We start from the raw sequence: 22,757 nt of genomic DNA on the forward strand, positions 1-22,757 counted from the left end.
TGTACATACCTGCTTTACTCCTATTCTCCCTTTGGGACAGGTCTTTTTATAGTAATAGTGGTAATTAGACCCCTTCCTTTTTAGATGCTCTTAATCATCTTCTGGATTTGAAGCCAATGTGTCTACCTCAAAATAGAATGAAAATTCATCTTCTTAGCTTGTGGCACCCCTGGTCACTCTTAGTACTCAACAAGGGTTTATTGACCTTAGAGACAGACATATACGAGGCGTATACGAAAAAGCTGCTATAATTGAGTATTTATGAATGTATGTTCTAATGTCAGTAAAGAAGATAACATTAGTACATCGAATTAGACTCTTGGTCCTGTTAAAAATGTGTTTTTCCCAGGAAAATGTGTTATGGAAGAATATAGTTATTCTCCCTACTGTCAGATTAAGAATTTGCCTCTAAATCCTAATGTCCATTAGTAATTCATTACAGCTCTATGACTTCTGAGTCATTTGAAAGTTTAAATATTATTTTCTATTTTCAACCTAGTCTTAGCAATATTAGTAGCACATCCTTTTATGGATCTTAAACTTAACCTCCTTGAAGTTTTAGTGAATTTCCTGGGGCTAAGTCTGTTGTCATCTTTTCCAGACCATTCAAAGCTTTAGAGACTTCCCATCTTTTTAATGCCCCGTATTTTTTTAGTCTGTCTTTATACAACTACTTCCCTGGTCCCTTCAGATACTTCATATATATCTTGTGGGCTGTGGTAGCTAAAACCACAAATGGTATTTAAGGTAGAGACCCAGTGTTTTTGTAAGGAGGTCAGATTTTATTTATATGTAATTGTATTTATGATTTCATGTTCTTATAAACAATACCTTCTTCATAATATTAAATGACGTAATTGCTTGGAAAGCAATTAGCACAGTACTTGGCATGGTAGGCACTCAATAAATGTTAACAATTGTTAGTATTTCATTTTTATAACATTTTAATGACCCTACACTGTTGCCAGCCACTTTCCTTTTTTTTTTTTTCTAATCCTGAGTTCCTCTTATTCATTAATAGGGGGCATGATCAATGTTCTTAATACTGTCTCTGGTACTGTCTATTTCATTCATTCAACAAATGCATTTCCTAGCTATTCTAGGAATTGAGCTAGGTACTAGGGATATGGCCACGAGAAAGGCAAGGTCTCTGCATTCAGAGAGCCCACTACAAACAGGGAGATTACTAGTTACAGGGGATCCCAGGCAATTACGATAAGGTGCAGTGAGAAGTGCAGGCTCAGTAGGAGAACATAGAAGGGGGGCTAACCCAGTACAGGGGCTGGGTAGGCTTCCTGGAAGAAGTGATGTGAAAGCTGAGGCCTGGAGATAAGTAGGAGTCAGCCAGACAGAGGCGGCAGGAGAAGGACAAACACGGGACGACTGCCAGAAGGACTAGTACGTGTGATACTTGGAGGGGGGAGAAAGCGCTGTTTATTGAGGAACTGAAGGAAATCCAGCATGAGTGTGGACTCCATGCCACAGTAGCTATGAAATCGGCATGATCTCCTCTTCATCCGTCTAATACGACCCAGCCTGCTTAACCCCCTCCACCTTTCCAAGCCCCTTCCTCTCATTCCCCCACATGACCCCACTTGCCCGTCACTTTGCTCATTTCCTCCACTGGAATGCCCCTCCTCAAAGTCTGCAGTTCACCTAGGGAAGCCTTTGTTGAGTAGCCGGTCGGTCGTGGGCCAGGCATTGTGAGCCTTCATAGGGGCAACATCTTTCATTCATTCAGGCTACAAATATTTGTTTAAGCACCACCATGTAGAGGGAGCTGTGCTCCTTTGAAATGACATTGCTTCTGAGAAGGACCCAGGTGTCCCAATTGGAATAATCTCTTCCATTTTTCTTCATCCTTTGAAATCCTAATATTTTAAATAAATCTCCCCCCTGGCTCTTGTCACTTCTGATACGGTGTTCCAACTAGTTATGACATGAGTCTGAAACCTCCACAAGATCTCTGGTGACAAGAGACAGTCTAGGTCCAAGATTCATTGTATTTTCCACAGCTCCCAACCTGGCATGAGTCCAGGAGCTGCAATGTTCATAATAAATATATAAGTGAATGAATTTTCTGCAAATAGATAAAAATAACCTTGTTTTCGTACTTCCTAATGACCCACAATTGCCAAGCACAGCAATTAAATTATTTGTTGCAAAATGATTAAACCTGAATCTAGCACAATTTCCCATCAAAAAATTGCTGCTTTTTACGGGGTTCCAAGAGATACATAACAACCCCGTGAGTGAATAAGATGTTATTACAGATTACACATCGAAAGTACTTGAAACTGTATCACCTCCTCTACTCTCAGCTCTTTATTACGCATTTACTCATGCTTTTTGCAACATCCTTATTATCAGAGTAAATCAGAAAAGAAGAAAAATGAGTAGACTTCCACCTGTTGATTGCTAAAAATAAAATTCTGCCTCGCCTTTAGCTTTTCCGTTTTATAGCTCTCAGCTTGAATTTACAGCTAACATTTTTAGTGGTCACTTCTGCATTTCCTAGGCACACGGATAGTGCTTCTGGCAAGTTCTGCGTTTCACAGTGGGTACTAGAGTTGAATCCTAATTGTCTCCACAGTGAATACTAGAGTTGAGGCTTAATTCTCTCCACTGTATTCACGGTCTATTTGAATAAAAGGACAAGGGAAAAACCACTTCACCGTAGGGAGTTTTTAATGTGTTGCATAGAAAATCTATGCTGAAATAGCAGACAGTTTTGAACTTGAGACCCACGATACACGTCTTCAGATATGCTGCCCGCTCCGGCTTCCTGGCCACCCACCCATGCTTGCTAATGCTGCTTGACCTTTATTTGAAACTGCGTGAAATGCTTTGAGGACTTTCCTTATTAACTATCAGAAAGCCATTTCAGGTAACCTGCTAAAGCCAACATTAAGAGTATTCTCCTGGGGCACCTGGGTGGCTCAGTTGGTTAAGCAACTGCCTTTGGCTCAGGTCATGATCCCAGGGTCCTAGGATTGAGCCCTACCTTGGGCTCCCTGCTCAGCGGGAACCTGCTTCTCCCTCTCCCTCTGCTCTTCCCCCTGCTCGTGCTCTCTCTCTCTCTCTCTAAAAAATAAATAAAATCTTTAAAAAAAAAAAAAAAAAAAAGAGTATTCTCCTGAAGAGAAGCGGGGAAGATGGTGGCTTACCAAAGAACAGTGGTGTTAGTGATAGGCTTGGGTGGCCTCAGTCATTCACCTGGTCACTGTACTCAATTTTCTTTTCTCTGATTTGGCAGCAGTCTTTCAGCTGGATTGGTGATAGTCTCAAATAGCTGATATAATAGAGCTGTTGCCGATTGACAGGGAGGAGATTTTCACTTAAGAAATGACACTTTGGGAATGTCCTATGCCCCCCTTCTATGCAAATGCTATCCCTTAGCCTGTTTCATAATCCTAAAGCATTTACCAGCTATTGAGTGATAGTTATGTGCCAGGTGCAATACACTCATTATCTAAATCAATCTTCCAGATTATTCTAGGTCAGCACTGTTATTATCCTTACATTCAAGATGAGGATATACCTTTAGAGAAAATAAGTAGCAGCTGTAATTCCATGCTCTTGGTCACTAAGCTGCACTCCTGCATCTAGTTATTACAGACTCAGAGCACATGCATTAACTTCAGTCCTGGCTAGAACAAAGCTTAGCTGTAGTTAATCTCTTGGACACATTCTGAAAACAAACCTCAGACTCGGAACCAAAAAATCAGGAGATTTTAGAACTTGCCTTCCAAGGAGGATAATTCTCCATGTATGTATTTTCAAAGTTAACTATAAAACTCCAAAAGAATAACAAATATATAGCAATAACAAAATTAAGAAATGCTTTTGCTAATATCTGTGCTTTGTTTTCAGAACCCTGTAGCATACTGGCAACCTAAGATACTCTCTTATTCAGCCAGGCAAAAGAGAAAAGCCCAGTCTCAGTAGACAGGCAAGTAAGGTTCTGGGCATAAGGGTGGCCTTCCCACACTGCACACACCCACTCAGTCTTTTCTTGATCAGTTATTAGAAATCATTGCCTCCTTCTCTCTTACACAATTCTCGGTACTTTGGAGTAAGAGGAAGATGAACATCACCCTATCACAATGCAGACCTTTCCCACCCACCAGCGCCTCCTCTCCCCTCCCCCACACCGCCTTTTCCCTGCCTGAAGGTGCTCAGAATCCTACTGGCTTAACTTTATCTGGTAAAGGCAAACATGGTTAAAGGCACAGCTATGCAGATAAGTATTATGTTCATCTTTATTAACAATTACTAAAGGAGAAGGAAGAGCTGTTACGTATATTAGCAGACTGTTTGTACACTTGGCCCATTCAGCTGTCAGTTTCCTTATGTGTTCTCACTTTTTATCACAGAAACTTTATAGGTATTTATTCCTAAAAATATCCAAAGGGTCACTATCTAGTGAAATTATGTTCTATAAGTACTTAAGCTTACTATTAAAAATTAATAATAGATAAATTTTCTTAGAAGTTAGATTGCCAAGTATTTTTCTAATCAAAGAACTTGATGCATTTGAGTACAATAAAACTAATTTTGTTGAAGTGTGAATGGGCCAGGCTTTCCAAGAGTCTCACAGTTTTGCCATGGAGTAGACAGATTCTTTGATGAAAGAGTTAATATTCATACACACAGAGAAATTAAGTCATCATTTTAACTCACTCTCAAACCTATCAGCTTTCACATTCTACCTTTAAATGAGCATGAGAGAGGTGTTCCACATACACGTATACATGTATATTTATACACACACACAGAGTAGTGTTTAATCGCCAACTATTTCTCTTACTGTGGATAAAAGAATTGAGCTTTAGGAATGGGTTTAAATTCTTGGCAGTAATTCAGGTTTCGGAAATCCCATTATAGGACAGCTTATCTCATTATTGAATTTTAACACAGTTTGTAAGTTCCTTTTATGAAGTTTTAGTTACAAGTTCCTCTTATTTCTTTCATTAGACATACCCTCAGCCATGATTCTATTTTCAATTTTAGTGTTGCAAAACACCAGCAGTAAGAACAGACTGTCAGTCCTAGAAAAGGTGAAGTAAGCCATTCATTCATTAATGCAATTTACCTTAGTTAAGCCAGTAAGGACTGTAGAGTTTGGGTTTTTATCTTCTGCATAGTGTCCTGCTAGAAATCATGTTTGGGGGCTCTTCTTACCTTAAACATCTGACAATTGTGTTATTTTTTTCCCCATTAATGAGATGCGGTGCTAATAGGACTTGAGGTGAGCTGCCAGTCGCCACTAACCTCTTTCTTCCTGAACATCCCAGTCAGGGAGCAATCTGAAGGTGCTTTTTACTCTCATGCTGAAGTCCCCCAAGCCTGTCAGGTTCCCCCAAATCACATTTTATAGACATCAGAGCCTTCAGTGGTGTGTGTGGGTTTTCTTTCTTTGGTTTCTCTGAAGGAGTTTCATTAACAACCCATAAAATCTTAGAATATATAGAATTCCTTATTTCTATATTTCTTAGTAATAAAATCTAAAATAAAGAGAAGAGAAAAACACTTACTTCCAGATGTTGAAATGTTTTGTTCAATACTGTAGTGCAGTCATCTAAAAATTGAGTGGCATTAAGTCAATTTTATATCATCTTTCATATTTGCATATTCTTACTCAAGATCTTTTTAATCCCAACCATTGGAATCAGATAAGAGTGCTATTCTGCAAATGCTATAAGCCCGTCCTAGCTTACCTACACTTTTCTTGTTTTTGTATATTTCCCAAATATAGGTGCATTTTTTATTGCTCAGAAATGCTTGTCAAGAATTTAGATTAAAAAAATAATAAACTTGTCAAGAAGCAAAATGTGGTATAAATCAATTTCCTCTCATTGTCCAAACTGAAAAGATTTAAAAAAAAAACAATTACTTTAAAGAATGATAAAAAATGTTTTTCTAGTTTTCATCCCTTATGAAAATGTTCATGTTGTAACACTCAATGCAACACTCATTCTTTTTTACATGAGAAATCATATATATGAAAAATGATTAAAGTACAAACCTGTTTATTTTTCTTTAAAATAGTCCTGTAAGTTTAAATGTCACATATCTCCATTTAGTAAAGGAGAAGTACTAGAAAGAGATTTGAGGGGAGCATGATGAGCCATTGTCCTATTGAAGTCCCCCCCCCTCCCCGAGACCTGAGTTTCTGAACTTGAAGGACAGGATCAGGTTATTTGGGCAGAAGGAAGGACATTGCAGAGCTCTAATGAAGAAACAGTTAAGGAACCTCACCTTTTCTTCCAACTAGTTCAGGAGCCAAGAACATGTTCTTATTGCCAGAATACACCATTCATGGGCAATCATTCAGAGTAGCCTTGCGACCATTCATGAAATCTCTGCTCAGCTGTTTGTTTTCCACCTGCGTTCATAAAAATTAGAGTTAATAGTTAAAACAGATAGAAGAAAAATTTAGGGATAAGACATGGGTGAGTTTGGAACCCCAAATTAGCCTCCGTTCGACTCCAGGACTCCAAAGTCCTCAGAGGAGTTGAGGCTGAGAAGAAGATGAATGAAGCCAGGTGATAGGATGGATTCAGGTTCTGAAGACAGAGCAGCAGGTACAGGAGAAAGGCTTCTAGCAACCTCTCAATACTGCTGGAATTTGGGGGGTAATCTAGGAGACTTGACAAACCACGCTCAACATACAAGAAGCACACCCAGACAAATCTAAACGGTATGATTTTTCACTGGTCGGTTTAAAGCGCCAAATTAGGATCTAGATTTTGCTTTTATCAAAATTCTTATGAAATAAAAGTTTTAGCTCAGTGTGGTACAGTACAGTCTTGACCATTACAGTCAAATTGTTCTTGAGAGCATCCAAGTCTTAACCAGACTGAAAGTTCAGGAGGCAACAGCAATTCATGTCTACAGAGCTCATTTTGTTCTTCTCTAAACAGCGGTAAAGGAAAGACATCTCTCAGATCTTCAGCAGTGCCCTTTCTTTCTTAGCAAGGAGGCCAGAATGAAGTGAACTGTGACAAATGCCCTTTCACCCCTGGACCCAAAGTGCAGGCCGATTGGTAATTCGGGCTGAGATGTCTTTCGGCGATGTGGCCTATCTTGTACCCATTCTTCAGCATAGAGGACTGGGATCTCCAATATTGGCACCATCAATCCAATTATGAAGACTGTTTTTCAAATGGCTCACTACTGTGAACCCCCCCCATTCTCTCCCATGTGTGTGTGTGTGTGTGTGTGTGTGTGTGTGTGTGAGAGAGAGAGAGAGAGAGAGAGAGACAGAGAGACAGAGAGAGAGATACTGAAAGGAGATGATATCAAATTTCTTCTGAAGTAGCACTGGCCAATTGAAATATGATGCCAGTCACATACATAATTTAAAATTTTCTAGTAGTCACTTAACAAATAAAAACAGGTGAAATTAATTTAACCCTATTCTACTTAACCCAGTATATCAAAAATATTATCATTTCAACATGTGATCAATATAAGAAACTGTTAGTAAGATACAATTCATTCACTTTTTGTACGGTGTATTTGAAATCCATTGTATGTTTTATATTTCACAGCATACCCTCAATTTGGATTAGGTGCATTTCAACTGAAATAGCCACATGTGGCCGGTAGCTGTTAGACTGGACAGCCCTGACCTAAAACATGACTCCCTCTTAGCCCACAGTATCCCGTTTGAAATGCCTCACTTCTGATGTGGCAGCTCTCTCTCTGAATATGTTTTTCTTCATAGAAGAAATCCACATGTATAATTATTTTAACTTAGATTCTAACACACACACACACAAACACATACACACACTAACATCTGAGTGTTAGTGAACTATCCCAATTTCCTTCCACAAAAGTATGAAAAATAAAATATCTCCTCTCTCCAGTGCTTTCTGAGGAAGCATGTGTGCCTATTATCTTGCACATTAATGGCTTACGTATTCAGTGTTGTCAGAGCTGCTGACTCATTGCCTGTGAAAGGCGCTGCTGCCCGTGGTGATTGTTGGACAGAAAGCCAATAACGCCTGCCCACAGCCTCTGAAAAGCTGACCTTGTAACAACATCCACATTCTTTGGGTTGGTTTTGCTGACATCCTCTCAACTCGAAAACTGTTTTTAAAACAAAAGTATAATGAAGTATTGAGCTTCTAAAAGCAATTGTATTTCAGTTCATTAAATGGTCTGAGTGTGTCAAGGAGGGCAAAGCAGCAAGGAAATGAGTCTTCAGAGGGAACCGTCCTTGAAAGTTGATATTTGAGCTGCAGGCACATAATTCTTGGAGGCGGTGTTCGAAGACAACATGGGTATCCAAATGAAACAAGGCTGTCATGGGATAATGTTTTTCAACTTTTTCAAAAACCTTTATTAGCTCTGAATTACTGACCTATTTATTTTTTTTCAAAATTGCAAATTTTATCCCATTCCCCACACAAAAAATGCTCCCCTCAAGTTAAGCTTCTAAGCAAAGGGATATAAGATGTCCTCCATCAATTAATAAGGACTAAGCTACTATTAAATACTTAAAACAGGGATCAAATTAACCAGTAACTATTCGATATGGCTCTGGCTAGTGGGTAAGATGATCCTTCACACTAGACTCCTCTATACATGTCTGAACTGTCTAATCTCCACTAACATTAAAATTACCGTATGATTTACATCTCACACGGAATAGCCAGAGTCAGCTTTGCTGATTTTAGTGAGTTTCATACACACACACACACACACACACACACACGCACACACACACACACAGAGGAGCTGAACTGTGTTCAGCTAGTTGTTTTGGCACTTTCTCACCACTAGGGGGAGATCAAGGCTCCTGTCTATCCTCTGTTCCCACCCTTGAACCCCCAATGAGTGATGACAGAGGTGAGTCAAATGCCCATGATATGGAAGGGAAATGAAATTATATCTTTGGAGAAGCCTAAAATTTGGCAGCCTGCAAACCCTGCAAAGATGGTTTGTTTGTCCTATCCAGTTTGAAGCAACATTTATAAATTTGAAGATTGCACGTAAAAATCTGGATTTCCATCTTGAACATGAAAATAGGAAGATGTGGCCATCCTGGGTCTGTGCTTCTGCATGGCTCAGCCAGAGAGAGGTGCTCTCCTTACACAGGGCACAGGCTCTTCACTTCAACTGCATCGCTACCACCCTGTTATTGTTCCCAACACTGAAACCAAATATCATGTGCCATGTATGAATAAGCGTGCATCATTGTTTTCTTGTTGTCAAAAGCTTTGTTGTTTGGTTTTTTGGGGTTTTTTTTTTTTTACTCAGGTCACTATAAAACATGATAAAAATAAAACACATTCCAAGAGAATCTCTTGTAATTTCAAGGAAAGTAAGAGAGAGCATATTTGTTTGAGGTAGTAAAAAATATTCAGAGGTAAAATACGCAGTCACATTGTGCCGGGGCCTCCTTGACTTATGCCCACCTATTTCCCCATTTCCATCAGTCATATGGGCATATGAGCTTAAAGTTTTCCAGCATTCAGTCTGCCAAATCACTGTTTGTGAGAGTACAAGATCCATATGCATGTGTGTGCATATGTGTGTGTGCATGCACACATACACACACACACACCCCTTGCCCTTTGTTAAAGCAAGTACCCTCTTTTTCCCTTTTCTCCTTAGTGTCCATTTCCTTGAATTCAATTTTCTCCACAAAGTGGTAAAATCTAGAGAACTGAGATTCAGGCAAGGGTAAATATTCTAAGAAACACATTTCTCAAGTGTTTGTTCTAGGTCTTAGGCAAAAGGGGTCCTTTTGAGTCCTTGTGATCTAGCTTTCTGATCATAGCATAAACCATTGGTAATATCTGCTTCCCACACATGATGAGGGACTGGGAGACCATGGGTCCCCGTCAAGATACCATCTCTCATTTGTCACCACTAACTCTAACTACCAAGAAATGTCTCTCGTGACTGCCTACACAAGGGTTTGTAAAATCAGCATATGAAGGGCAAATCTTTGCACTCAACATACTGGGAGGGGGGGACGCATCTGCTGCAGTTGTACCCACAGAGGAAATATAGATATAAAGTTGGATTGGTGTAGCACAAACAGATTCCAGCAAGTACAGCTGATATTCTGATTTACTCACTTCCTTGCTTCTTGATCTTAAAAACAAGTGGTAATATGGCACCTGGGTGGCTCAGCCAGTTAAGCGTCTGACTTTGGCTCAGGTTGTGATCTCAGGGTCCTGGGATCAAGCCCCATATTGGGCTCCCTGCTCATCAGGGAGTCTGCTTGTCCCTCTCTCTCTGCCCTTCCCTCTGCTTGTGCTCTCTCTCAAATAAATAAAAAAATCCTTAAAAAAAAAAAAACAAGTGGTAATATAAATATTAGCGATCATAGTTAACATCTCTTGCATCTACTGTCAGGCACTGTACCAAGTGATCTCCTTTTATCTTTGGAACAACCCTGAGGCAAGACCTGTTATTACTATTTTAGAAGCATGGCACATGGAGCTTGGAGTGGTTATGCAATTTGCCCAGTATCACAGAGATCGAGTCTGTCCAATCTCAGAGCCTTCACTCACCCTCCTTACTATAACCCCTTCCCTGGTAGGGAAATGGTTCTCAAATTGAAGTCCCCAAGACACTCTCAGGGGATCCTTGAGGTCAAACTACTTTAATAATAACTCTAACATGTTTTTTGCTATTTTTACCATGTGGACATTTGCAGTGATGATTCAGAAGTAATGGGGGGTAAAACTGACTGTCATCTTATTACAGTCAAGGCAATGGCACCAACGTGTCCTGGTGGTAATTATATTCTTCACTGACATGCATTTACAGTAAAAAACAAAGCAAGCAAGGGTCAGCAACAACGTCAACAAAAATCTAATTAAATCTTGAAAATCAAGTACACATATTTTTGATATTCTGTGTGGGGAAATGGGAAGTTTGCGTAAAGCTCTTAATATATTAAGGGACAGTGGTTGCCTACAAGTAAAATTGTTTGGTGTGCAAACTGAACTAGCCACTTCTTTTATAGAACAATACATTTACTTGAAAGAACAACTGGCAGACAAACTATGGTTATTCAGACCTGGTATTCGGCAACGATTTCCTTGAAAATGAATGAAGTGAGCCTGTCACTTCAGAGAAAACCAACAGTATTTTCTGACAATGATAAAATTCAAACTTTGAAGTAAAAATTAGAATCGTGGAAAGCTTGCACCTGCCACTGTGAGCTTGACAGCTTCCCAATACCTAAAAGACTTTTCTGATGAGATTGATGGTGATATTAACAAATATGACTTTTTGTCATTGACAATGAAAGGCATCAACCTTTGGAAGATCTGCATAACTCAGTGAGCCAATACTTCCCAAATAGCCAATGTTATGAAATCATACAAGAGTAAAAAAAAAATCTATACAAAGTACGAGACCTATAATGAATTTTAACGTCATGGACTATGCAAAGTTCATTGATACGGCTCAGGTTCCACACTACAACTCACCTTTAAGAAACAATCACTTGCTGATATCGAACAAAATTATCCACAGTCATCTGAAAGACTATCACATACTGCCTTTGCAAACTGTGTATCTGTCTAAATTGGGAGTTCCTCCATGTTCTTCAACCAAAACAGCTTATTGCCATAGGTTAAATGCAGAAGCAGATATGAAAATCCAGCTACCTTCTTTCTGTTGAGCCAGACATTTTTAAAGAGAGTTCCCAAAATGTAAAACCATGCCATACTTCTCACTATATTTTTTGTTTTGGAAAATATTGCCATTTTAATAAAAATAGATATTATTTATGTTCTATCAAATGGGTTTATCATTGATACATAAATAAATCTATAAGTAAATATTTTAAGTCAATAAATAAATATTTTAAGTCAATCTCTAATAAGTAAATATTGCAAGATCTAACACATCAACAAAAGCTCTTTGGGGTTTTCAGAACAAAGTGTCTGAGAACCCTGTGATGTGGGGTATAGTATCTTTTTTTTAACTTCAAAGTGGTGTGGCACCTTACTCATATCAAATTAAATGTTATATCTTTTATCTTCATTTTTAAAAAAGAGACTCATCCCCTCTGAGTCAGATGGAAATGGTGAGTCAGGTTCTCAGTAGCCCTCAGGTGGCTCCTCAGCGTATGTCATATTCAAGGCCATCAGTCAAGGCAGAAATACATCACTGAAGGGCAAAGCCTGAACATTCATTCCCAGAATCAGATCCTTCTTTCTCTTTATGATTTCCAGAAGAAAAAAAAAAAGTATTTCTTTGTCTAAGAAAAGACCCATCCAAATTATTCACATCAATATTTGTTTCTGGGGAAACAAGATGTACAAGAAATATTGCAAGCAAATAATTAAATAAGAGTCTGGTTTTCATGCCAGAGAATTTGTCATGGAAATAGCATCCAAGTAACTGCTGCATTTGCATACGTGTCGTTTATGAGCGTGAGCTTTATGGCTACATTTTATGCATATTAGAGAAGAGTAATGGTTTTTTAAAAATGTGGAATTCCATGTGCTTCGTACAAAAAGTTAATTCAGGGTATTAGTGGGAGGTTTGGTACTCTGCAGGCAAACATTTACTCCTCTATCCAGCTCCCCCCCCCCCCCCCCCNCCCCCCCCCCGTTTAATGCCACTAAGATAACTGACTAAGGTCCTAGAAAATCTTTTTTAAGTTTTGGGGGTTTTTTTCCCCCTATATCCAGATTCATGACTTCCTTCTTTCCCTCTTTCCTTCACTCCTTTCTTCCTTTCTCCTTTCCTATTTGTTTTGTTCTTTACATCATGGTAAAATCAAACAGACACACATCAAATCACAGTGGATCATTAGTGTCTTAGAACCGTGCAACACTGATGGTCACGTATTCCCAGGGAGATTTCAGTAGAATCTATGATATACCTGCACGTGACTAATTAAAAAGTTGTCTTCTTAAAAATGAATTCAATTCATCTTTGACACATTTTGATTTAACCCACCAAGTTCCGTTTAATTCTCTTTTTGACCAAATTGGTAGGTCTATTGTATGCAAAAGACAAAAGACTGACCCTGGGTAAACACCTTTTTCCTGGGCAGCAAAAATATGTTAGTCTTTATGCCCTACTTGGAATTAATTTCGACATGGAGAGTTTAAAGTTTTAATGAGGTCATCACTATGGAGGGCCTGTTACCTATGCTTTGTTTTAGTTGCATGTTCTATTTAATTCATGAAATGAGACTTTCATCCAAGAAAACTGGAGATACTTAAGTTTAGTGATTGTGTAAGTAAAGGAGACACTCATTGGTTTGCAATTGTATTTTTTAAAAAGATACAATATGAGATAATCACTCCCTTTAAACTTGTATTCTGGGAAAATGACTCCTCTTTATCTGATATTTTGGGATACATGGGTTTTGTGCAACAGATGTTTCTATAACAAAATAAGCACGACTAATGATGATCTGCCTTACCCTGAAATGTAGCAGAAATGTGGTCTGTGCATGTGAGTGTGTGAAAGTACTGAAAGAAACTAAAGAATCATTTAGTGACTACAGATGTCCCATATCTTCATATATGTTATATCCTTTAATTAATAAGTTTGATGAAATAATCTCATAGCCAAAAAAGGGGAAGAATTGGGGTGCTTGGGTGGCTCTGTCAGTTAAGCATCCAACTCTTGATTTTGGCTCAAGTCATGATTTCAGGGTCATGAGATCCAGCCATGAGTTGGGCTCCTAGCTCAGCGGGGTGGGGGGGCGGTAATGCTTGAGATTCTCTCTCCCTCTCCCTCCGCACCTCCCCCTGTATGCATGCGCTCTCTCTCACGCACTCTCTCTCTCTCTCAAATAATTTAAATAAATCTTTTGAGAGAGAGAGAGAGCATGAGCAGGGGGAGGGGCAGAGGGAGAAGCAGACTCCCTGCTGAGCAGGGAGCCTGACTTGGCGTTGGATCCCAGGATCCTGGGATCATGACCTGAGCCGAAGGCAGACACTTAACCAACTGAGCCACCCAGGCACCCCTAAATAAGTAAATCTTTTTTTAAAAAAAGGTGGGGGAGTGTTTATGCTGAATATGTATCAATCACTAATAATAGAACACAAAAAGTAAAATAAACAAAAAACTTCAAACATAATTATATATAGTTTATAATCCCTCAACTTCATTAAAATGTATGTGTGTGTATATATGTGTGTGCAAATACATATATGTGGATATATAATTGGAAGTAAATGTATAAAATCTTCACAGGGATTGCCTCTGGGTAGTGTAATGCGGGTGACATTAACTCTCTTTATAATGTATTCTATTTTCCATATTTCTAAAAAGAAATTTTTACTGTGATTACCAAAATAACTTTGTAAGTTTCCAGCCATCTCTTGATCCCTTTTTATTAAACCTTCTTATTCATAAATACTAGCACATAGCTAATTATTTTTTACATTTCTCATTTTCAAAAAGAAAAAAGCTATGGCCCTCAAATGAGTTCTTAGGGGTTGAACCCCTCTTTGAGGAGCACTGGCCGGGTTCTGTGCAAGTCGTTAAACACACAGGGTGGGGGATTTCTTTTTAAAATGCAGATATCCTCTGGGTATGCCACGGCCTTATCCTTACAGTAAGATATAAGGAAAGAAACATAAAGGCAGTCCCTTTGAAAAAAAAAATGCCACACACAAAACGGAACTGAGAAACTCTTTATAAACCACCTTCTTCCTTCTTGGCACCTTTAAAACAGGTGACTGAATAGCCAGCTGAACTGATGTTGACAGGCAGGTAACCATAGTCTTTCCTTAAGAGTTCATGAGTGTCAGCAGGCCTCTGGCTTTATGGTGTAGAAAATTCTACATTCACTGCTGAACGTATATGTCCGTTCCTTCTGACAGCTGTTTTGTCCAAATGTTGTTGTTCTTTCTGCTTTATTTCACTCTAGACTAAGTGATGAAGTGTGATGCTTTATCCTTGTCTGTTGGTGAGATGTCAGGAGAGAAACTGAACAGCCGAGTATTTTACACTTGTTCAGATATTCTCTCGTGGTCTTCTTATATGAAGGGAGGTGACAGAGAGGGGCAGCCTGGCAGGGACCCTACTTTCCCTGTTATAGGTACCTATGTTTTTTAAATTGTGAGGTATAGCCCATGTTTCTGCAACCATTAGACTGTAATTTGAGGGACAGAAATGACAGGTGCACAACTCCCTCTGAAGTTAGATTAATGTCCTTATTTGGACAGACGTAAGAACTTCACAGAGCCAGATGCAACCAGGCTCACTAGGGCTTCCCTGGGGACCTAGTCCCCCGGTAGGAGGAGTCAACCAAACTGTGTGATCTTGCCCTTCTGTGATGGGGCCACACTGGATCTGAACAGCTCAACTGTCCCAGAGCCACAGCCTCTTCATCCTAAGAGCTTGAAGCAACAGTCTATTATGCCCTTAATAGGAAATACGTACAAATAGCCAAGACCTGCCTGGTTCTCAGGCTGAACTCTGTGTCAACAGGAATAAATCCTTAGAATAGAGAGGGTACCCAAGTGCCCCTGAACACTGTTCTGTCTCCAGCTCTAAAGCCATCCAGAAAGGCCTCTTTCCCAGCACTCTTCTCCCTCACTCTGCCCTACTATCGTTTTGTCTGGGGTGATTCTCAATTTAGTCCAAGGGCTACTACCCCACATCCATTTTACTGTAGCTTCCTAAAGCACTTTGACATTCTTAGGCCAATAAATAATAATCTGGTGAGATGATCTGAATAAGTTTACATCACAAGCCCATGTAGGTACCGAGTGAGAAAATTCTGAGCTTCATGCTCGCTAATTGTTCCATCATCAGTTGTTCAGTCAAATAGTTAACAAGGATGATTATTCATCATGAAGGATGATGTGCTCAAGATGATGAAGAAATAAACAAGACAGTTCTTGCCTTCCAGTTGTACATGTTCTTACAGGGAGATAAGAAAACCCCTGGCAATTCTACCTGGTCACACGTGCTCTAAGGAAGGAACTCGAAGGCTGGTGTGGAACATCAAGGTCCGGGGGTGGAGGATGTCTAAGAACAGAGCTGGCAGGTACAGGCAGGTGCTCGATGTGGTATATAGAGTTGGAGGAAGCTTCAGAAGTGAATTAAGGCTTACCTTGTGCAACTTCAGAGGTCTAGATGGGACCAGTGATAAAACTATAGAATGGTGTTGGGAACAGAGAGGAACTTGAACTGTCTAGACCCGGTTTGGATGGTTCTAAATGACACTACTGTCAGTTTGGATTGGACATTGTAGGACGTTCAGCAGCATCCCTGGCCTCCACCTGCTAGATGCCAGTTGCACATACCTTCCCTCCACAACTAAAAATACCTCCAGATGTTACCAAATGTCCCTGGGGTGGTACAAAGTCACCCTGGGGTTGAAAACCATTGGTTTAGACCAATACAGTCAGTTTATGAGAAAACTGAAACCCTGTTAACAGTAAATGACTTGTCCAATAGTTGGTATAGAGACAAAAATAAAACCCCAATTCTGATCATAGTTCAGTCTCTTTTCCACAGCACCAGAAGAAGCTGCAGGGACCTTCCAGAATTGTTTTTCTTCCCCTTCCAGCTTCTTCTTTGTTGTGAGGATCGGGCTGATGCTTTGTCTGAAGAGGGGGTGACCAGAACCCCGAGCTGGGCCTCAACACTGGCCTGAGACCCTAGCATGCCATTGTGAATATGACAACAGAGAGTCACTCATCAACAAAATGGAATCTATGTCAGTTGTTGAGCAATTATTTGGACAAGTAGATATTGTTTCTCAAGCGACGTTCCTCACTCTTAGCCAAAATTCTTTAACAGCCCCTACAATTTATGTCAACTGACAACATCAAACACCAGAAAGGACAAAGTTTCATGTGTTTCTGAGTGCAGTGTGGTTCTCCATCTTCGCGTTTCTCTGAAACACCCCTTGTAAGTCTATGGTCATAATCACCTGTAGCTGCTTCTCACAACACGGAACCGGCCCCCTGAGATCTGAAAGGGATCTGAAAGCGGGCTCCCTCCTAACCTCTGCAACACAGTAAACTAGACTCATGGCACAATAGCCTCCCAAGCATAACTAAAAAAGAAGACTACAGCATAAGTCTGGAGAGCACCATCTTCAATCCTCCTTTTGACTCGTAGACTATCTTTTTCAGACATAACAATGAAAGCAGATAAAATGCCAAATTGGGTTCTTTATTTTTTCAATATGAATAAAGTCCTTTGAATTCTTCCAACTGTGATGAAACTATTTTCAGCTTGGTGCAAACTGATAGGGGTAAGAAAGAGGAAACTGGATCAAATATTTACAAGAAAAGAGAAATGTAAATTTATATGTATTTTTCATGCTATAAATAGTACTGCAGGCCTACTCTGTGTCAGGCAGTGTTCTAAATGTCAGGGATATAGCAGCGAACAAAATTCCTGCCTTCGTGGAGCTTATATTCTAATGTGAGGTGACGAACAATGAATAAATAATGAATAGTGGAAGTGCTATGCAGGAGAATATATCAGCGTGAGCAGTAGAGCATGAGGAAAGAGTGCTATTTTAGGTAGGAAGATCAGTAGGGGCATAAATATGGATAAAAATGTGATTATTCACTCCACTACAGTCTAATATCCAGCTGGCTCCCATGTCATCTCAGTTGGGAGTGACCACTACTGCCATCCTTGTGTAACGAATGCACGTGCTTGGCCAAATCCCACCATAAGTGATTATTGAGCCTTCGGTTGATACCATTAGTTTGAAAATTACTATCTTTTTTTAGGTGGCCCATTTTATTTTTGTGTGCTCTATGTTGAGGGGTTTATTTTATTAAGCAAAAATCTGCCTCCTGCCACTTCTATCCAACCTGTATGTCTAAAATATGGCACCCCGAATTAGCAAAATACTCCTTTCTCTAGTGGTAAGATATTGACTCCTACCTTCCGTAAGTGACTGAAAAGCTTTTCAGGGAGCTAGAAAAAAAGAGACAGTATTTTATTTTATCTCATGATGCTAAATGTTAATTTCTTTTTTTTAACTTTTTTTATTATATTATGTTAGTCACCGTACAGTACATCCCTGGTTTCTGATGTAAAGTTCGATGATTTATTAGTTGCGTATAACACCCAGTGCACCATGCAATACGTGCCCTCCTTACTACCCATCACCAGTCTATCCCATTCCCCCACCCCCTCCCCTCTGAAGCCCTCAGGTTGTTTCTCATAGTTCACAGTCTCTCATGCTTCATTCCCCCTTCTGATGACCCCCCTTTCTTTATCTGGTCACAGGTTACTCAAATGAGAATTTGGTACCTGATGTGGAATTTAAATAATAAGACTTCAAAGAAAGAAAGGGATTGTTTTTTATTCCCACCCAATGCTCACATGAGACTTTTGCTTTGCAAGTGTCCAGTGGGCTTCAGCAAGAGCAGAGAGTAGGATGGATGCTTTTAATTCAGTGGCACTTTGGGAGACCGTCACCCTGCGGCTCAGAGTAGAAAGTTATAGTCTCCTCGTGCTCTGGAGCAGTCATGGAGGACAGAAGCCGAGAAGGGGTAGGGAGAGAGCTGCCTCCAGATTCAACATCTGCTTTTGATCACTCCCTGTGACATACGAGCTGAAACAGGGCCACTTCTAGGTGGAGAAGGTATAGCAGGCAGGAAAGCTAGCTTACAATCAAGGTATCATTCAAGTTGCAACTTTTACTGAAGTCATAGGTCTCAGGTAAGGCGTGAACCTGAGCTGCCAGTGGAGTACTTTAAACAGCATCTCCACCTGAGCCTCATCTCCCTCCCTAGTCGCTTACAGTCTGAGAGAACCCAGGGACCTAGACAAAAAACAAAAATGCAGGGGCGCCTGAGTGGCACAGGGGTTAAGCATTTGCCTTCGGCTCAGGGCGTGATCCTGGCGTTCTGGGATCGAGCCTCGCATCAGGCTCCTCTGCTATGAGCCTGCTTCTTCCTCTCCCACTCCCCCTGCTTGTGTTCCCTCTCTCGCTGGCTGTCTCTATCTCTGTCAAATAAATAAATAAAAATCTTTAAAAAAAAATGCAAAACCTCTTTCCCCAAGTTGCCAGGTAGAAGAGCAAAAACTAGCAGCATGATCCTAAGAGGTCCCCAGGCCAATACGAAAGGATAGCGTGAGTGACTATTGCTGGTACAGCTAGATGTCAGTTTCTCTATGTGTGTAATATACATTATATAGTCTTATATAAAAGTATATAAGATTGTGTAAGATTTCCATTTTATTTCTTGATGTTAGGGCTCAGAGACCTGCCTTCATGAGGGAGAGAGAATATTTTTAATATTTTAATATGTAACTTAGTCCCAGATGCATAGCTTTAATTTACCTGAACCCCCCAATAAAAAAAAAAAGTAGCATGTACTTTAAGAAAACAAAAAGTGTTTGAAAGTACCACTGTTGTAATAATACATTAATTCAAAGAATGCCAAATACACGTATGCACCTCGAATCTAAGTAAGGGAAAGATGGCTGGGTTCTGATGTGACACAGAACAAGGGTTCATTTACATAATGAAGTGAAAATGTGTGTGAAATAAATCTCCTCCAATAATGAATATATCTGAAAACTTGGATTAGAACAAGGGGGAGTTATTGTATAGATTTTTCTCTAGGAACCTAAAATCACAGGATGCCAGAAGCCATGAGAGCTCAAATAATTACTGTAATCCTTTTTGAGAACTGGGGTTGAAGAAGTCAGTGAGGAGGGCAAGTGGAGGCATGGGGCTGGAGACAGAGGGCACCTTTCTTCCATCTGGGGTGCAGAGCTAGGTTCCCGTCCCTTCCTTTTCCACCCCCACTGCCATCAGACGCCTTCTCCCCTTCATCTTCTATGATCGCTTCCCACTCTTTGCCTTCATCTCAACATGGGATTTCCCGAGTTTCAACTCCCTGCAGCTTCAAGCTCGCCAGCATCTGGGGTAGTAACATCCAGCCTATGCAGTTGGTAAGGAGAAGAAGGGGCAAGGGAAGGATGAGAGAGATTGGTGGGAAAGACGAGCTGGTGGCAGATGGTGAGCGGGTGCCCGGGTCACCCCTGGGGAATCTTCTGAGAAGTGCCATCTCAAACATCTCTCTTCTATTTCTTCTCTGTGAGTTTTCCCAGAAGGCAAAAGATTAGAAAATCGTTCAGCTTTGTTAAGAAATGTTAACAGTCAATTTTATGAACTATTTATTATTTAAATTATTACTACATAATGTAACAAATTATACACATCATTAAATAATGTCAGGTTGACTTTGTGGTAGTCAACTCTTGTAGGATATCTATTTAGGATTGCTCAGGCTTAAATTACTAAAGGAAATGCTGGTCTGAGGACTCTGACCTCAGCTGTAATTTCCTTGACTTTGGTAGAAATTATGGTGACACAATATTCCAGAAAATTACCTACTTGGAAAACACAGAAGATTCCATGTTTTCCCCTTTCTGGGTTTTTAATCAACTAAAACTAAAGAGGGATGTCAGGAGCCCAAGGTACAAGGCCACTGTCTGTTACTAACCAGCTGCTTAATCTTGGACCGTCACCTCACCCCCCTGGGCCTCACCATCCTCATCTGTAAAGTGACTTCTGGCACAAATGTCCATTTTTCTAAATATTTCTTATGGTAAATAAAAGCCAAGGTTCTGAGTTGAGTATTACAGACCATTATTAGTGTATGAAGGGATTTGTAAAATACCATATGTTTTAGGTCTGTAATAAGCATGTCGAGTGGAAATTGCTTAGCTAAATAAAAGTATATTTTGTCCTTGCAGATAAATAAGATTTACCAGTTCCTGGATGAAGTGCTGGGGAAGTCTTTAGATGCCATAGTCAACTGCCATTTCAAAGAAGAGAAAATAGATGGTTTTGGAAAGTTCATGCTGTTTCTTCATTGAATTTTAGGTGAGTGTATCTGAAACAAAGAATTTAAGATGGACATTGCACTATTTTCCCTTAAAAGTGCTTTTCTTCTTTGCTTGAAAGAAAATGGGGTTAAATGTTATCAGTGTTCTGTACTTCTGGTGAGGGTCGCACGGTGAAAGGCTTAGTTTCTGTGCCTTTTGTGGTTTTGTTGTTGTTGTCAGAAATCACCTGAAGTGTGACGTGTGAGATACAGACACCCTAACATTCTTCCTTGCTCCCATTAAGCAAATGCCAAAATACTTCATTTTATTCTAAAGGTCATCCAATTTTTTAAATATATAAAAGTATTTAGTATCAGAGTAATAAGCCAGAATGAGGCAAAACTGCTAGAGGAAAATTTGATGGTGGCAGTGACAGTTTAATCATTAACAAGTCTGTGTGTGCAATGCAAGGCTAAGATTTCAGTGGCTCCCCATGGGGAGATTTTATACTGCTTAAATTCAAGCAGGACGTCATTTAGGTTAGGTAAGGTTTTTAAACTGCTGTGTATGATAAAGCACACACACACGCTCACACACAGTAAGCTTTGTTTTTTTGGGCCATAAAATGGATAGATAAATATTTTTTACATCATCATCCATAATTACCCTGCCACGCTACAAAAGACATAAGTCTGCAAATCGGCGCTTTACTATTAGTCGGCAATCTCCTGTTGTCACTTCTCAGCAGAATGGAAAGGGATGGAGGAACTGAGTGGTGGTCTTCTTCAGGAAATTGTGTGGCTTTCCACCTCCTCCGGAGTCCAGTTTTCCAAGTGTGGTTTTATGATCTACTTTGAAGACTGGTGATTTCCAGAACGTCAGAATAAACCTCTGTTCACAACTGTGAATAGAACAATGCCACTGATGGAGCACTGACCACTCTCTTAATCTAATCCAGAAGACACCAATGCTTCCTTTATACTTTTTATTAACTTCAAAGTGAAGGTGCCCATTCTCGCATAATCTCCGGGGTGTGTAAATTTGGTTTATTGATATTATATGTGGAACTAAAATGATGATTTCATTTATTTACAAGATGTTTATGGAACACAGTTGCCAGGCTCTAAGCTTAGAGCCCTTTAATACTTCAGTAAATCAATTTGCCTAGCATTAACACTCTGGAAGAGAAAATGAAAATGAGAAACATATTTACTTAACTCTGTTTTCCAGTTCTGCTGGTCTTTGCCAGTTTTTACCTTCCCACCTGTTCTTGCGTTGCCTCTACTCTACTGGTTCCATGGGGACTCACCCCTATGGGCTGTATTTCCTCCCACCAAGACTCACCCCATTATCTCCAGCTTCCCCCAGTGACCTTGAACTCTGAGCTCCAGTAATATCACCTCTTCCTTTTCTCCCTTGAGATGTGTGGGTGGTAATGCCTTTGGCTTCCTGCTGCTGCTCATCTCCCAGTTGATCCCCTGTTTAGCTCTCCAGTCTTCCATCATATGTGTAACCATTTCTCTAGATTAAATTACATCTGTTTTAAATACTGAGAGTGTTTTCTCTTTTCTTGGTTAGATTCTAATTGACCAACCAGTCCTTCATTAATGTCTTCCAAAATTGTTAGGAAAAAAAAAAAAAAAAAACAGGGATTACTTGCTTATCCCAAGGAAAATGATTCTCAGGAGATGCATTTCAAGTTAAATGTAAAGTTGGATTTTTCTACACTGAAAAATATTTAACTTAATATATTGAAAGCCATATTCTAAGCTGTATAATGTTGTAGCATTAATTTGTTGCTAACAAAATTATTGTCATATTTTTATTTTGTGTATCAAATTAATAGGAAGATTTTAAAATTCTCAGATATGGGGGCGCCTGGGTGGCTCATTCAGTTAAGCAGCTGCCTTTGGCTCAGGTCATGATCCCAGGACCCTGGGATCGAGCCCCTCATTGGGATCCCTGCTCAGCAGGGAGTCTGCTTC

The 22,757-nt window shown here is 39.8% G+C and overlaps 1 protein-coding gene across 20 annotated transcripts in view; it reads left to right on the top strand.

Moving 5' to 3' along the window:
* Positions 1-22,757, top strand: part of DTNA (dystrobrevin alpha) — a 245,090-nt gene that overhangs the window by 44,852 nt on the left and 177,481 nt on the right. For all 20 annotated transcript variants that reach the window (XM_019797940.2, XM_019797941.2, XM_011222883.3 and 17 more), the window contains exon 2: positions 20,701-20,830. The gene's annotated coding sequence lies outside the window, so the exon portion shown is untranslated. The remainder of the gene's footprint in view (positions 1-20,700; positions 20,831-22,757) is intronic.

Source organism: Ailuropoda melanoleuca, chromosome 14 (genome assembly GCF_002007445.2).
Source record: "Ailuropoda melanoleuca isolate Jingjing chromosome 14, ASM200744v2, whole genome shotgun sequence".
Taxonomy (NCBI): Eukaryota; Metazoa; Chordata; class Mammalia; order Carnivora; family Ursidae; genus Ailuropoda; species Ailuropoda melanoleuca.